The sequence below is a fragment of the Archocentrus centrarchus genome, unplaced genomic scaffold (genome assembly GCF_007364275.1).
Source record: "Archocentrus centrarchus isolate MPI-CPG fArcCen1 unplaced genomic scaffold, fArcCen1 scaffold_106_ctg1_1, whole genome shotgun sequence".
NCBI classification, from domain to species: domain Eukaryota; kingdom Metazoa; phylum Chordata; class Actinopteri; order Cichliformes; family Cichlidae; genus Archocentrus; species Archocentrus centrarchus.
This window is the reverse complement of record NW_022060152.1, coordinates 17,116-34,510: the sequence shown is the minus strand read 5'-3', so window position 1 is coordinate 34,510 and position 17,395 is coordinate 17,116. Positions and strand designations below refer to the sequence as shown.

Sequence of the window (17,395 nt, the reverse complement as noted above, 5' to 3'; positions counted from 1 at the left end):
CAACAATACGTTACATATTTGTATTATTTTATTATATATAATCTTAAATACAAAAAGGAAACAAGAACAGAGAAAAAAACACAATAAAGAAATACATGAAATACAGTATAGAAATACCAATATAAATTGCACAAATCCTTCAGGTACTAATAACCATGCATGTGAAGTGCAATCTAAAACTTGACTTTTCCAGCCTTCTTTGTTGCAAAATCACATCATCATATCAAATCTGTTGTGCAACTCTATGATTGATGCTGATGACGGCAAGTCCAGAGAGATGCTCCTGTCACACAGTGGACCTCAAGCATGCTTTAATAAGCTTCAGCTTGGAAAAACTCCTCTCTGCTTCAGCTACTGTCACTGGAAGGGTCAAACCAATCCTGACTGCCACTTCTTTCCATATTTTCATGGACTTCAGCTGTTCTGGACTCTTGTCGTGAGAGCTGAGCAAAGAACTTGCGTCTTTCCAATCTGTCAGGCCTGAGCTTGTTAACTTAATTGTCCTCGTAGAAAAGACTTTGCAGCAGAAGCACAAAAGGCTGTTGCTTTTCTCTGAATAGACTAAGCAGCTTCTGGGAATCTTTTCACCATTAACCAATGTCTTCTTCAAATACTGCTGATGGCAACTTCTTCCATTCAACTCATTCCTGGGGAAAACAAAGTCAGCAGGTACCTCACTTGGTCCTCTGCAAACCAGCTGTGTCCCAATTCTGGCAGTCACAACTCAAGGACAATTAGCAGGGTCAGTAGACAGAAGCTCATCCTCAGGGACACCATTTGGTCGTGGGATTTCAGGTTGAGGCATTTCTAATAAAGACAAAATGCTATTGTCATTAGTACATCTTATTTACAGCATTTAATTAGTGTTTACAAAAGTAAAAATTTATGCAAAAACACACACACACACACACACACACACACACACACCAGCCGCATCCTCTCAACATTTACTGTGTTCATGTGTGCAGATCACTTATTCATGGACTTATAAAATACAAGACTTCTATGACATAAATTACGACTGTCTTGGGGACAGGAGGAGGGGAGGTGAAGGAGCGCAGGGGCGCCTAATCAGCGCCGCGCCTCTGTTATTGATCATGTCATATGCACAGCTGTTAAATACAGAAAATGCAACTACAGAAATATTTTCCCACATCGTTTTGGCACCCCCCCTCTTGTGCGGCACCCCTATGCATTGCATATAGTGCATACCCCCTTTTTGCGCCACTGCACTTTATTAACATTTCTTAACATCCTATTAACTAAACACAACACACAACAATTTATTTTAAAAGATATATGATATATGACATGTAGCACATACCTCACAACCTACGGAGGAAGAAAAGAAAAAGAAAAAAAAAAAAAATAGTGGCAGCAGCTACGCAGGTGGTGTGTGGCTTAGTCTGTCAGTCTCTATATTATTAACATCGTTTTTTTTTTTTAACCTTACGTCAGTCAGTCAGTGGTGCCAGAGGGTGGAGTCGATCCTAGGGTTACAAACTGGGGGGCCAGCGCGCACACCACTAAGCTACGCAGGTACTGCCGAAAGAATAATGCTCAACGTGCTATATGAAGATTCCAAAGAGGCAAGTTTTGAAAATCAATAATTCTTTGAAAGGATTCACTAATAGCTTTTGTGAGGCGTTGCTATCACTGCTCTTGTTCCTGTCACTCTTTGCTCCTGTCACTTTGTCAGTCAGTCGCTTACTTCCTCTGTCTGTCAGTGCAGTAGGCTTAGCACTAGGCTACCCAGCCTAGTGCTAGCGTGGCTTACCACCAGGCTGTATAGCCTAGCGGTTAGCGTGCCGGACTCCGACGCAGAAGGCGAGAGTTCGACTCCACCTTGTGGACTGCAAACCTAAACGCATACTTATGTGTCTGCTTTGTAATGCCCGCGGGGGCCCCGCTTCCCATTCATTCTCTATGGTAGTGCTAAACCACTACGGATGAAATATATTTTTGGCCACTATGACCCTTGTGGCGCTGTTGTGGATGCGGTACTTCTAAAAATTTCCGCTTTGAAACTTTTGCCGAGACAGGACAGTTAAGCCACTGCTCGCTACAGCAATCAGTGCCCCGTATTCATTTATTAAGGTAAGAAATGGTGTGCAAGCATTTGAATTTGTACAAGGCGCTATTTGAACACGAATAAGCCTTTCAAATGATTGACTTGGGATTGTGTGGCTTTTCCTACACTGGCCTTTAATAAGAGAGCAAGCTGTTGCTGCTGTTTTGAATGCAAAGCTTTCTTGCTTTGCATTTCCATAGATATATTGTGTCATTTCCCAGAGTTCAAGAACAAGAAAGTGTTGATCTTATTCTTTGTTCAGATGTTGTGTGAACAGGGTGTGTGTAAGCCCTGGAATCTCTCTCAACAACTAATGCACCTGTAAAATGTCAATTATGCAGCACTAACACTGTGTTGTGCTGTGTCTTGTGATGTCATGTGCTGATGCAGGTGGATGCGACCATGGCACACACAACTGTATTACTGTAGGTATTCTATGACACTGATTGGCAGGTTTTCTCCCTCTCTGCTCTCCACTACAGATTTCCTCCATCCTGGCTCCCTTTCTGCAAAGATGTTGGAGGAAGATCAGTTAGAGCGGGAAGAATGTGGGCAAAAATCAGCTGGATGCGTGGAAGCCGTTCCTCCTGTGTGAGTGATGTTTGAAAGAGTGTGCAGCCACAGAGCAACACTGTCACCAGACTGACTGTTTGTGTTCTGCTCTTTCACTTGTGTTGTCTCTCTTTAATTCTTGCTTTCCTCTGGCTGCCTCTTGTGTTTCTATTCATAGACATACACAAGCAGACGCCGCATCGAGCGGGCCGGCCCGTTGCTGTGACACATCAACGCAGAGCCGCCATATTGCATGTGGCAGATGTGCGCTGTAAACGAATCCAAGTCAATGGACTGAACTTCATGAAGCGCCTTTCTACAAACTTCTGTAAGATCATGTGTCTCACTCGCACATTCAAACATGCACTTTCTCTCATAATTATACATGTTCAATAATCCAGGTATGTGAGGGTGCAGCAGCAGCAAACCAGCGTCTGTATTTCTTTGGCTTTTATGAGTGTTTACAGCTGTTTGTAAAGCTCTTACGCTCTACAAGAACCACATCCTCACATGGAGATATGACATCTGCAGGTTTACCAATGAAAAAAAATACCTTTTTATATTGACTGATTTTTAGCAATTTCAGTATTCTTAATGAAAACCTTTAAGACAAAATATGAACAAAGGTTACAAATTCAAATAAGACACTGCAATAGACACTGATCTGCTTTATTTTCTTTTAGCAATGCAACTGGTTACTACAATTCTAGATCCATGTTTTATTGCATAGAATCCAATTTTAGGCTCAAAAAGTCAAAGCAAAAAAGAGCTCCTTCCAACCTTTGTAAAGTGCTTCGTAAATGAAAAGTATTATTAGAATCACACAAATGCAGAAACCGAGTGAGGAGCAGACAGCGGCAAACAGAAGGTGTGAAGATCAGCCACAGCTTTGCAGCCTTTTCACAGCAGTGCGGGATTATCAAGTTGAGTGCTTCCACATTTTACTGACATCTAAAAAGACCTCAAACACACACATCCTTTTGTAGCCAATTATTCAATAAGCACATTCCTACTCATTCCATTTATGCATGCGTGGAAGGTTTTAGGCCTTTTGACCTATTCTTGGAATTCCACTAGGGCTGCAACACTTCCTTGAATAACTCAAATAACAAAAGAATTGATAGTTGCAGCCCTACATCACACACACTTCATGCTTTAAGGCTGCTGCTGACACCAACACTACAAACTGATGTGTTCAAAGGAATTTCATCAGAGTGCTGCTGCTGCTGCTGCTTGTGTGATTACAGATGCAGAGTCGGGTTGCCCAGGCTGCCCCTGAACACATCCTAAAGCCTTCAGCCTGCAGCAGTCACAAGGAGGTGTGCTGCTGCCTCTGCTGCCTCTGCTGCTGCTGCTCCTGCTGCTCCTGCTGCTCCTGTGAAAGAAGATGATGTCACTGCTGCTCCACACACGCAAACGCATTTGGATGGACCACTTGACGGAGACGCAGCTTTTTCTTAGACATGGGAAACTCTGACATCTCCTCAAACCTGGACTCACACATCAAGCACACATTGAAGTCCAGACATGCAAACAGAAGGTCAAGCACTTTCTCACTCACTTCTCAGTGCTTCCACACATTTACGCTCTTTCTGTTGTCCTGGCTGGATGTATGAGGATCTTTATAACGCCAAACATCAATTGAAGACAGTCTGACCGCTTTCCTTAGTTTGCTTCATGTAAATAATGACTTTGAGCTTCATTGCCTAAAACTGATGTCTGAGTGTCTCAAGTCTTGTTAAAGTGTTTGACATCAATAAAGTTTTTGCCACAGTTTAGGAGCATTTCCTTTTTGAAGTCATTGTTGAGTCAACATCACGCTGATGCCCTGCAACAAGCTCCCTTTTTATTGAGGATTTTCTTATTTATGCTTAACTGCATACAAAATCTTTTAGAAGCTTTCCACGCACAAACATCAGCGTTGCTTTCATGGAAACATGGATCATGTGATCTAAGATCAGCCTTCACTCATAGACGATGCTTCTGACAGCCACAGCACAGTTATGAATTCATGAATACAAGCACACTTTTACTCCTTAACATTGAATTAGAAATGGCCGACTTTCAGCAGCTGTCGGTGTGCCACTCGGAAATGTACACCTCACTCTGGAGGAGGCTGCAAAACTTTGGCAAAGGACCTCAATGGAAGTGAAGCTCTGCTGAGCAGTGTCAGTCATACTGAGGTGAGCTGCTCAGGACATCCTCACCTCAGTCAGTCAGCCCTGGTCTTTATGCTGCTCTTCACCTCAGTTAGTGACACTGTCTTTCAAGTGGCTCCATCATCACAGACCTGCAACACTTACAATAAACTCATACTCATGACCATTGCTCTACAATTGCAAAATATTCGTCCAAAACCACTGCTTCACCTCTTACATGCAGTCTAAGATTGCTTGGACATCTTTAAAAGCACCACATCTGAGCGGGCTGCTGGAGGGAATGAGGCCGGCACATGCCGTGTTGCTTGGCGCTTTCTTTGCCTGCCGCCGCACGCTGTCTGTCTCGTATGGCCCGCACATACAACCAACAAGCAAACAAAACCACATCTTTGTACACTCTCCAGACTTTTGATGCAAACAATAAGGCAATTTTGGACCAAGACTTACTCTGCTCTCATTGTGGATCGCCCTTTCTCTCATGCCAGTGACTTCAAACATGATGCTGCGCTGTGACCCAGCTTGCAGATTACATGCAACAAAAAAAAAACAACAGGATCACAGGTGGATGCAAACAAGAAACAACCACAAAAAGCACATCACATTACTTTCAGAAGTCACCCACCACAACTTGGATCACTTGCTCACGCTCCATCCCATCCACAGGAAAACCCTTGACCTCTATGATCCGCTCCCCTGCGTCAAGCACACCTACACACACACACACACACACACACACACAAACAGAAATATGGGCCAAAAAAAAGAAAGGCTTTCACATCTCTTCATCTTCTATTTCAGGTCTTTTCAATCCCTTTGACGGGGAAGAAAAAAAGCTCTGCACACCAGCAAGGCTCCTGGATAAGAATTACATTTAATGAAAAGAAAAAACTTTCAAGACGCTAACGCTTCCAGCTACAGCTGGCCTTCCTCACACTTGACAAGCAATGCAGGGAACACCTTATTTATACAGGCCCACATCTAAAAAGGCTCATGTGATTGGAGGTGGCTTCTAAGCAAATAAGAAAAAAGAGGAGCAGCAACATCTAACAACAAACCTCTACAAAATCAGGACATAAGCACTATCATTCAGAAAGAAAGAAATATTCATATGGAACTATATTAAGTGCCAATAAACAATCAAGGGACATAATCAATAAGGAGTAATGACTAAATACACATGTGTATCATCCTCACAGCCTTATGCAGGTACCACCACTTTCCCTTTGGATACTCAACACACCTCCTACTACACTCTTGTGTTTGGCTCCATTCTTTTCACAGCCTCATCACAAATCAGACACCTTTGCTTTTTGCTTTTTTTTTGGAATGCTATTGCTACGAGCAAATCCTTGTCCGTCTTGCGTTTAAGCCTGTCTATCCTGATTCTTGCTTAAACATGTAGTGTGTATTAAGGCGCGCGGGGGAGGGGGGTAAACAAACGAAAAAAGGAAGAAAGGAAGAAGAGGAAGAAAAAAAAGAAAAAAAGAACACCACCAGGTGGCCTTCCTAGTGGTGGGTAGCGGCGCGTGATCCTTGTGTGGTGGCACACACAAGGACCGCCTCCACAAAGCGGCCACTGTAAGCAGACCGCTGTGTAGAGTGTCTGGCACTACACGGGTGTGTGGGCGCCAGCTTCTTCCTTCTACATTGACTGATGAGAGCGGGGCCTGCAGCAGCAGCACCTTGTAGATTTGACTTGATTCATTTTTTGACCTGAAAACACCATGCCATGTGCTGTCAAATCTTGTCATCTCCAAAAGGGCTAATCCTGCACTTCTGTTCATTCTTATAGCCATGGCTGCAGTGCAGGTGCATAATCTACCTGAGTGAGAGCCAGAACAAAGTCCAATTTTCTTTTGGTTCTTGCTGCTGAGGCCTCTTTGAAGCACTGAAAGGTCCCTCATTGTTTATTATTCTTGAATTAGGTTTATAAAGCACAATCTGGCCTTCAAAGAGAAAAGACTTGAAGTTGGACATCACACACGCACACACACACACACACACACGTGCACATGCATGCCCGTGCACACATATACACACATACACGATGATCCAACATCAATAGTGACACACACTTATTATTTCGGGAGCAACAAAACCTTGCAGAAAGCAGTAAAAAGTCTGTCATTTTGATGCATGCATTGAATGGTAAAAAAAGTAGCGCCACCTGGTGGACAAATATAAAAATCAAAAATTCAAAGTCAGTAAAATCAAATCTTAATGAAAAAGATTGCATTGGTTTATGTGAAGATAAACGTAGATAAATGCAATTTTCAGTGGTTTTGAATGGGACATTTTGTGTCCCTAGGATAACGAGTGTGAGGAAAGAAGGAAGAAAGGAGGAAGAGGAAGAAAAATTTTAAAAAATAACGCCACCAGGTGGCGGGTAGCGGCAGGTGATCCTTGTGTGGCGGCACACACAAAGGACCGCCTCCACAAAGCGGCCGCTGTAAGCAGCCGGCTGTGTAGAGTTTCTGGCACCACACGGCTGTGTGGCGCCAGAGGGGGGAGTCGAACTCTCGCTCCGGTGTTGCGGAGTCTGCCGCGCTCTCCCCTAGGCCACCAGCTACTACCGAAAGAAGGGGACTCAAGGCGCTATTTGAAGTTGGACGTTCCAGTGGTGGGCGGGGCTATGAGCTGAGTGGCTGTGTTAGCTTTGGCACAGCTAACCTGTTTGAGCTGCTCTTGCTGTTTTCCATGCCTTAAAGCTTTGTATTGATCGTCGTGCTAGGTAAGAATGCTGTTTGTATGTATATTGTTTTGTTGCTATGATGTTCCACTATGAGCTTGTAATGTGTTGCATTGTTGAAGGCTTATATTGAATTGTGAAGCGCTAATCGCGGGGAAGTAGCACTTGGGCTAATTAGCCAGCCCGTTGAGTGGGCTTTTCCCAAATGAGTTGGCCTGTGATTCGGAGGTCCTTGCTACTGTATTAAGATGCTATTGGTTAAGGTAAGAAATGGTGTGCAAGCATTTGAATTTGTACAAGGCGCTATTTGAACACGAATAAGCCTTTCAAATGATTGACTTGGGATTGTGTGGCTTTTCCTACACTGGCCTTTAATAAGAGAGCAAGCTGTTGCTGCTGTTTTGAATGCAAAGCTTTCTTGCTTTGCATTTCCATAGATATATTGTGTCATTTCCCAGAGTTCAAGAACAAGAAAGTGTTGATCTTATTCTTTGTTCAGATGTTGTGTGAACAGGGTGTGTGTAAGCCCTGGAATCTCTCTCAACAACTAATGCACCTGTAAAAAGTCAATTATGCAGCACTAACACTGTGTTGTGCTGTGTCTTGTGATGTCATGTGCTGATGCAGGTGGATGCGACCATGGCACACACAACTGTAGTACTGTAGGTATTCTATGACACTGATTGGCAGGTTTTCTCCCTCTCTGCTCTCCACTACAGATTTCCTCCATCCTGGCTCCCTTTCTGCAAAGATGTTGGAGGAAGATCAGTTAGAGCGGGAAGAATGTGGGCAAAAATCAGCTGGATGCGTGGAAGCCGTTCCTCCTGTGTGAGTGATGTTTGAAAGAGTGTGCAGCCACAGAGCAACACTGTCACCAGACTGACTGTTTGTGTTCTGCTCTTTCACTTGTGTTGTCTCTCTTTAATTCTTGCTTTCCTCTGGCTGCCTCTTGTGTTTCTATTCATAGACATACACAAGCAGACGCCGCATCGAGCGGGCCGGCCCGTTGCTGTGACACATCAACGCAGAGCCGCCATATTGCATGTGGCAGATGTGCGCTGTAAACGAATCCAAGTCAATGGACTGAACTTCATGAAGCGCCTTTCTACAAACTTCTGTAAGATCATGTGTCTCACTCGCACATTCAAACATGCACTTTCTCTCATAATTATACATGTTCAATAATCCAGGTATGTGAGGGTGCAGCAGCAGCAAACCAGCGTCTGTATTTCTTTGGCTTTTATGAGTGTTTACAGCTGTTTGTAAAGCTCTTACGCTCTACAAGAACCACATCCTCACATGGAGATATGACATCTGCAGGTTTACCAATGAAAAAAAATACCTTTTTATATTGACTGATTTTTAGCAATTTCAGTATTCTTAATGAAAATCTTTAAGACAAAATATGAACAAAGGTTACAAATTCAAATAAGACACTGCAATAGACACTGATCTGCTTTATTTTCTTTTAGCAATGCAACTGGTTACTACAATTCTAGATCCATGTTTTATTGCATAGAATCCAATTTTAGGCTCAAAAAGTCAAAGCAAAAAAGAGCTCCTTCCAACCTTTGTAAAGTGCTTCGTAAATGAAAAGTATTATTAGAATCACACAAATGCAGAAACCGAGTGAGGAGCAGACAGCGGCAAACAGAAGGTGTGAAGATCAGCCACAGCTTTGCAGCCTTTTCACAGCAGTGCGGGATTATCAAGTTGAGTGCTTCCACATTTTACTGACATCTAAAAAGACCTCAAACACACACATCCTTTTGTAGCCAATTATTCAATAAGCACATTCCTACTCATTCCATTTATGCATGCGTGGAAGGTTTTAGGCCTTTTGACCTATTCTTGGAATTCCACTAGGGCTGCAACACTTCCTTGAATAACTCAAATAACAAAAGAATTGATAGTTGCAGCCCTACATCACACACACTTCATGCTTTAAGGCTGCTGCTGACACCAACACTACAAACTGATGTGTTCAAAGGAATTTCATCAGAGTGCTGCTGCTGCTGCTGCTTGTGTGATTACAGATGCAGAGTCGTGTTGCCCAGGCTGCCCCTGAACACATCCTAAAGCCGTCAGCCTGCAGCAGTCACAAGGAGGTGTGCTGCTGCCTCTGCTGCCTCTGCTGCTGCTGCTCCTGCTGCTCCTGCTGCTCCTGTGACAGAAGATGATGTCACTGCTGCTCCACACACGCAAACGCATTTGGATGGACCACTTGACGGAGACGCAGCTTTTTCTTAGACATGGGAAACTCTGACATCTCCTCAAACCTGGACTCACACATCAAGCACACATTGAAGTCCAGACATGCAAACAGAAGGTCAAGCACTTTCTCACTCACTTCTCAGTGCTTCCACACATTTACGCTCTTTCTGTTGTCCTGGCTGGATGTATGAGGATCTTTATAACGCCAAACATCAATTGAAGACAGTCTGAGCGCTTTCCTTAGTTTGCTTCATGTAAATAATGACTTTGAGCTTCATTGCCTAAAACTGATGTCTGAGTGTCTCAAGTCTTGTTAAAGTGTTTGACATCAATAAAGTTTTTGCCACAGTTTAGGAGCATTTCCTTTTTGAAGTCATTGTTGAGTCAACATCACGCTGATGCCCTGCAACAAGCTCCCTTTTTATTGAGGATTTTCTTATTTATGCTTAACTGCATACAAAATCTTTTAGAAGCTTTCCACGCACAAACATCAGCGTTGCTTTCATGGAAACATGGATCATGTGATCTAAGATCAGCCTTCACTCATAGACGATGCTTCTGACAGCCACAGCACAGTTATGAATTCATGAATACAAGCACACTTTTACTCCTTAACATTGAATTAGAAATGGCCGACTTTCAGCAGCTGTCGGTGTGCCACTCGGAAATGTACACCTCACTCTGGAGGAGGCTGCAAAACTTTGGCAAAGGACCTCAATGGAAGTGAAGCTCTGCTGAGCAGTGTCAGTCATACTGAGGTGAGCTGCTCAGGACATCCTCACCTCAGTCAGTCAGCCCTGGTCTTTATGCTGCTCTTCACCTCAGTTAGTGACACTGTCTTTCAAGTGGCTCCATCATCACAGACCTGCAACACTTACAATAAACTCATACTCATGACCATTGCTCTACAATTGCAAAATATTCGTCCAAAACCACTGCTTCCCCTCTTACATGCAGTCTAAGATTGCTTGGACATCTTTAAAAGCACCACATCTGAGCGGGCTGCTGGAGGGAATGAGGCCGGCACATGCCGTGTTGCTTGGCGCTTTCTTTGCCTGCCGCCGCACGCTGTCTGTCTCGTATGGCCCGCACATACAACCAACAAGCAAACAAAACCACATCTTTGTACACTCTCCAGACTTTTGATGCAAACAATAAGGCAATTTTGGACCAAGACTTACTCTGCTCTCATTGTGGATCGCCCTTTCTCTCATGCCAGTGACTTCAAACATGATGCTGCGCTGTGACCCAGCTTGCAGATTACATGCAACAAAAAAAAACCAACAGGATCACAGGTGGATGCAAACAAGAAACAACCACAAAAAGCACATCACATTACTTTCAGAAGTCACCCACCACAACTTGGATCACTTGCTCACGCTCCATCCCATCCACAGGAAAACCCTTGACCTCTATGATCCGCTCCCCTGCGTCAAGCACACCTACACACACACACACACACAAACAGAAATATGGGCCAAAAAAAAGAAAGGCTTTCACATCTCTTCATCTTCTATTTCAGGTCTTTTCAATCCCTTTGACGGGGAAGAAAAAAAGCTCTGCACACCAGCAAGGCTCCTGGATAAGAATTACATTTAATGAAAAGAAAAAACTTTCAAGGCGCTAACGCTTCCAGCTACAGCTGGCCTTCCTCACACTTGACAAGCAATGCAGGGAACACCTTATTTATACAGGCCCACATCTAAAAAGGCTCATGTGATTGGAGGTGGCTTCTAAGCAAATAAGAAAAAAGAGGAGCAGCAACATCTAACAACAAACCTCTACAAAATCAGGACATAAGCACTATCATTCAGAAAGAAAGAAATATTCATATGGAACTATATTAAGTGCCAATAAACAATCAAGGGACATAATCAATAAGGAGTAATGACTAAATACACATGTGTATCATCCTCACAGCCTTATGCAGGTACCACCACTGTAATACCACCATTGTATTACTGTAGGTATTCTATGACACTGATTGGCAGGTTTTCTCCCTCTCTGCTCTCCACTACAGATTTCCTCCATCCTGGCTCCCTTTCTGCAAAGATGTTGGAGGAAGATCAGTTAGAGCGGGAAGAATGTGGGCAAAAATCAGCTGGATGCGTGGAAGCCGTTCCTCCTGTGTGAGTGATGTTTGAAAGAGTGTGCAGCCACAGAGCAACACTGTCACCAGACTGACTGTTTGTGTTCTGCTCTTTCACTTGTGTTGTCTCTCTTTAATTCTTGCTTTCCTCTGGCTGCCTCTTGTGTTTCTATTCATAGACATACACAAGCAGACGCCGCATCGAGCGGGCCGGCCCGTTGCTGTGACACATCAACGCAGAGCCGCCATATTGCATGTGGCAGATGTGCGCTGTAAACGAATCCAAGTCAATGGACTGAACTTCATGAAGCGCCTTTCTACAAACTTCTGTAAGATCATGTGTCTCACTCGCACATTCAAGCATGCACTTTCTCTCATAATTATACATGTTCAATAATCCAGGTATGTGAGGGTGCAGCAGCAGCAAACCAGCGTCTGTATTTCTTTGGCTTTTATGAGTGTTTACAGCTGTTTGTAAAGCTCTTACGCTCTACAAGAACCACATCCTCACATGGAGATATGACATCTGCAGGTTTACCAATGAAAAAAAATACCTTTTTATATTGACTGATTTTTAGCAATTTCAGTATTCTTAATGAAAATCTTTAAGACAAAATATGAACAAAGGTTACAAATTCAAATAAGACACTGCAATAGACACTGATCTGCTTTATTTTCTTTTAGCAATGCAACTGGTTACTACAATTCTAGATCCATGTTTTATTGCATAGAATCCAATTTTAGGCTCAAAAAGTCAAAGCAAAAAAGAGCTCCTTCCAACCTTTGTAAAGTGCTTCGTAAATGAAAAGTATTATTAGAATCACACAAATGCAGAAACCGAGTGAGGAGCAGACAGCGGCAAACAGAAGGTGTGAAGATCAGCCACAGCTTTGCAGCCTTTTCACAGCAGTGCGGGATTATCAAGTTGAGTGCTTCCACATTTTACTGACATCTAAAAAGACCTCAAACACACACATCCTTTTGTAGCCAATTATTCAATAAGCACATTCCTACTCATTCCATTTATGCATGCGTGGAAGGTTTTAGGCCTTTTGACCTATTCTTGGAATTCCACTAGGGCTGCAACACTTCCTTGAATAACTCAAATAACAAAAGAATTGATAGTTGCAGCCCTACATCACACACACTTCATGCTTTAAGGCTGCTGCTGACACCAACACTACAAACTGATGTGTTCAAAGGAATTTCATCAGAGTGCTGCTGCTGCTGCTGCTTGTGTGATTACAGATGCAGAGTCGTGTTGCCCAGGCTGCCCCTGAACACATCCTAAAGCCTTCAGCCTGCAGCAGTCACAAGGAGGTGTGCTGCTGCCTCTGCTGCTGCTGCTCCTGCTGCTCCTGCTGCTCCTGTGAAAGAAGATGATGTCACTGCTGCTCCACACACGCAAACGCATTTGGATGGACCACTTGACGGAGACGCAGCTTTTTCTTAGACATGGGAAACTCTGACATCTCCTCAAACCTGGACTCACACATCAAGCACACATTGAAGTCCAGACATGCAAACAGAAGGTCAAGCACTTTCTCACTCACTTCTCAGTGCTTCCACACATTTACGCTCTTTCTGTTGTCCTGGCTGGATGTATGAGGATCTTTATAACGCCAAACATCAATTGAAGACAGTCTGACCGCTTTCCTTAGTTTGCTTCATGTAAATAATGACTTTGAGCTTCATTGCCTAAAACTGATGTCTGAGTGTCTCAAGTCTTGTTAAAGTGTTTGACATCAATAAAGTTTTTGCCACAGTTTAGGAGCATTTCCTTTTTGAAGTCATTGTTGAGTCAACATCACGCTGATGCCCTGCAACAAGCTCCCTTTTTATTGAGGATTTTCTTATTTATGCTTAACTGCATACAAAATCTTTTAGAAGCTTTCCACGCACAAACATCAGCGTTGCTTTCATGGAAACATGGATCATGTGATCTAAGATCAGCCTTCACTCATAGACGATGCTTCTGACAGCCACAGCACAGTTATGAATTCATGAATACAAGCACACTTTTACTCCTTAACATTGAATTAGAAATGGCCGACTTTCAGCAGCTGTCGGTGTGCCACTCGGAAATGTACACCTCACTCTGGAGGAGGCTGCAAAACTTTGGCAAAGGACCTCAATGGAAGTGAAGCTCTGCTGAGCAGTGTCAGTCATACTGAGGTGAGCTGCTCAGGACATCCTCACCTCAGTCAGTCAGCCCTGGTCTTTATGCTGCTCTTCACCTCAGTTAGTGACACTGTCTTTCAAGTGGCTCCATCATCACAGACCTGCAACACTTACAATAAACTCATACTCATGACCATTGCTCTACAATTGCAAAATATTCGTCCAAAACCACTGCTTCACCTCTTACATGCAGTCTAAGATTGCTTGGACATCTTTAAAAGCACCACATCTGAGCGGGCTGCTGGAGGGAATGAGGCCGGCACATGCCGTGTTGCTTGGCGCTTTCTTTGCCTGCCGCCGCACGCTGTCTGTCTCGTATGGCCCGCACATACAACCAACAAGCAAACAAAACCACATCTTTGTACACTCTCCAGACTTTTGATGCAAACAATAAGGCAATTTTGGACCAAGACTTACTCTGCTCTCATTGTGGATCGCCCTTTCTCTCATGCCAGTGACTTCAAACATGATGCTGCGCTGTGACCCAGCTTGCAGATTACATGCAACAAAAAAAAACCAACAGGATCACAGGTGGATGCAAACAAGAAACAACCACAAAAAGCACATCACATTACTTTCAGAAGTCACCCACCACAACTTGGATCACTTGCTCACGCTCCATCCCATCCACAGGAAAACCCTTGACCTCTATGATCCGCTCCCCTGCGTCAAGCACACCTACACACACACACACACACACACACACACAAACAGAAATATGGGCCAAAAAAAAGAAAGGCTTTCACATCTCTTCATCTTCTATTTCAGGTCTTTTCAATCCCTTTGACGGGGAAGAAAAAAAGCTCTGCACACCAGCAAGGCTCCTGGATAAGAATTACATTTAATGAAAAGAAAAAACTTTCAAGACGCTAACGCTTCCAGCTACAGCTGGCCTTCCTCACACTTGACAAGCAATGCAGGGAACACCTTATTTATACAGGCCCACATCTAAAAAGGCTCATGTGATTGGAGGTGGCTTCTAAGCAAATAAGAAAAAAGAGGAGCAGCAACATCTAACAACAAACCTCTACAAAATCAGGACATAAGCACTATCATTCAGAAAGAAAGAAATATTCATATGGAACTATATTAAGTGCCAATAAACAATCAAGGGACATAATCAATAAGGAGTAATGACTAAATACACATGTGTATCATCCTCACAGCCTTATGCAGGTACCACCACTGTAATACCACCATTGTATTACTGTAGGTATTCTATGACACTGATTGGCAGGTTTTCTCCCTCTCTGCTCTCCACTACAGATTTCCTCCATCCTGGCTCCCTTTCTGCAAAGATGTTGGAGGAAGATCAGTTAGAGCGGGAAGAATGTGGGCAAAAATCAGCTGGATGCGTGGAAGCCGTTCCTCCTGTGTGAGTGATGTTTGAAAGAGTGTGCAGCCACAGAGCAACACTGTCACCAGACTGACTGTTTGTGTTCTGCTCTTTCACTTGTGTTGTCTCTCTTTAATTCTTGCTTTCCTCTGGCTGCCTCTTGTGTTTCTATTCATAGACATACACAAGCAGACGCCGCATCGAGCGGGCCGGCCCGTTGCTGTGACACATCAACGCAGAGCCGCCATATTGCATGTGGCAGATGTGCGCTGTAAACGAATCCAAGTCAATGGACTGAACTTCATGAAGCGCCTTTCTACAAACTTCTGTAAGATCATGTGTCTCACTCGCACATTCAAACATGCACTTTCTCTCATAATTATACATGTTCAATAATCCAGGTATGTGAGGGTGCAGCAGCAGCAAACCAGCGTCTGTATTTCTTTGGCTTTTATGAGTGTTTACAGCTGTTTGTAAAGCTCTTACGCTCTACAAGAACCACATCCTCACATGGAGATATGACATCTGCAGGTTTACCAATGAAAAAAAATACCTTTTTATATTGACTGATTTTTAGCAATTTCAGTATTCTTAATGAAAATCTTTAAGACAAAATATGAACAAAGGTTACAAATTCAAATAAGACACTGCAATAGACACTGATCTGCTTTATTTTCTTTTAGCAATGCAACTGGTTACTACAATTCTAGATCCATGTTTTATTGCATAGAATCCAATTTTAGGCTCAAAAAGTCAAAGCAAAAAAGAGCTCCTTCCAACCTTTGTAAAGTGCTTCGTAAATGAAAAGTATTATTAGAATCACACAAATGCAGAAACCGAGTGAGGAGCAGACAGCGGCAAACAGAAGGTGTGAAGATCAGCCACAGCTTTGCAGCCTTTTCACAGCAGTGCGGGATTATCAAGTTGAGTGCTTCCACATTTTACTGACATCTAAAAAGACCTCAAACACACACATCCTTTTGTAGCCAATTATTCAATAAGCACATTCCTACTCATTCCATTTATGCATGCGTGGAAGGTTTTAGGCCTTTTGACCTATTCTTGGAATTCCACTAGGGCTGCAACACTTCCTTGAATAACTCAAATAACAAAAGAATTGATAGTTGCAGCCCTACATCACACACACTTCATGCTTTAAGGCTGCTGCTGACACCAACACTACAAACTGATGTGTTCAAAGGAATTTCATCAGAGTGCTGCTGCTGCTGCTTGTGTGATTACAGATGCAGAGTCGTGTTGCCCAGGCTGCCCCTGAACACATCCTAAAGCCTTCAGCCTGCAGCAGTCACAAGGAGGTGTGCTGCTGCCTCTGCTGCTGCTGCTGCTCCTGCTGCTCCTGCTGCTCCTGTGAAAGAAGATGATGTCACTGCTGCTCCACACACGCAAACGCATTTGGATGGACCACTTGACGGAGACGCAGCTTTTTCTTAGACATGGGAAACTCTGACATCTCCTCAAACCTGGACTCACACATCAAGCACACATTGAAGTCCAGACATGCAAACAGAAGGTCAAGCACTTTCTCACTCACTTCTCAGTGCTTCCACACATTTACGCTCTTTCTGTTGTCCTGGCTGGATGTATGAGGATCTTTATAACGCCAAACATCAATTGAAGACAGTCTGACCGCTTTCCTTAGTTTGCTTCATGTAAATAATGACTTTGAGCTTCATTGCCTAAAACTGATGTCTGAGTGTCTCAAGTCTTGTTAAAGTGTTTGACATCAATAAAGTTTTTGCCACAGTTTAGGAGCATTTCCTTTTTGAAGTCATTGTTGAGTCAACATCACGCTGATGCCCTGCAACAAGCTCCCTTTTTATTGAGGATTTTCTTATTTATGCTTAACTGCATACAAAATCTTTTAGAAGCTTTCCACGCACAAACATCAGCGTTGCTTTCATGGAAACATGGATCATGTGATCTAAGATCAGCCTTCACTCATAGACGATGCTTCTGACAGCCACAGCACAGTTATGAATTCATGAATACAAGCACACTTTTACTCCTTAACATTGAATTAGAAATGGCCGACTTTCAGCAGCTGTCGGTGTGCCACTCGGAAATGTACACCTCACTCTGGAGG

General features: G+C 43.3%; 3 long non-coding RNA genes across 3 annotated transcripts; all 3 read left to right on the top strand.

Annotated features, from left to right (window-relative positions):
• The first annotated feature begins 7,161 nt into the window (after window positions 1–7,161).
• LOC115775345 (uncharacterized) lies at window positions 7,162–9,555 on the top strand. The gene is made up of 4 exons (XR_004019300.1): window positions 7,162–7,513; window positions 8,191–8,299; window positions 8,439–8,588; window positions 9,508–9,555. It is a non-coding gene; the product is annotated as an uncharacterized LOC115775345 (long non-coding RNA).
• A 1,839-nt stretch (window positions 9,556–11,394) lies between these two features.
• LOC115775347 (uncharacterized) lies at window positions 11,395–13,544 on the top strand. Its single transcript, XR_004019302.1, has 3 exons — window positions 11,395–11,814; window positions 11,954–12,103; window positions 13,023–13,544. It is a non-coding gene; the product is annotated as an uncharacterized LOC115775347 (long non-coding RNA).
• A 1,313-nt stretch (window positions 13,545–14,857) lies between these two features.
• LOC115775346 (uncharacterized) lies at window positions 14,858–17,060 on the top strand. Its single transcript, XR_004019301.1, has 3 exons — window positions 14,858–15,330; window positions 15,470–15,619; window positions 16,536–17,060. It is a non-coding gene; the product is annotated as an uncharacterized LOC115775346 (long non-coding RNA).
• The last annotated feature ends 335 nt before the right edge of the window (window positions 17,061–17,395 follow it).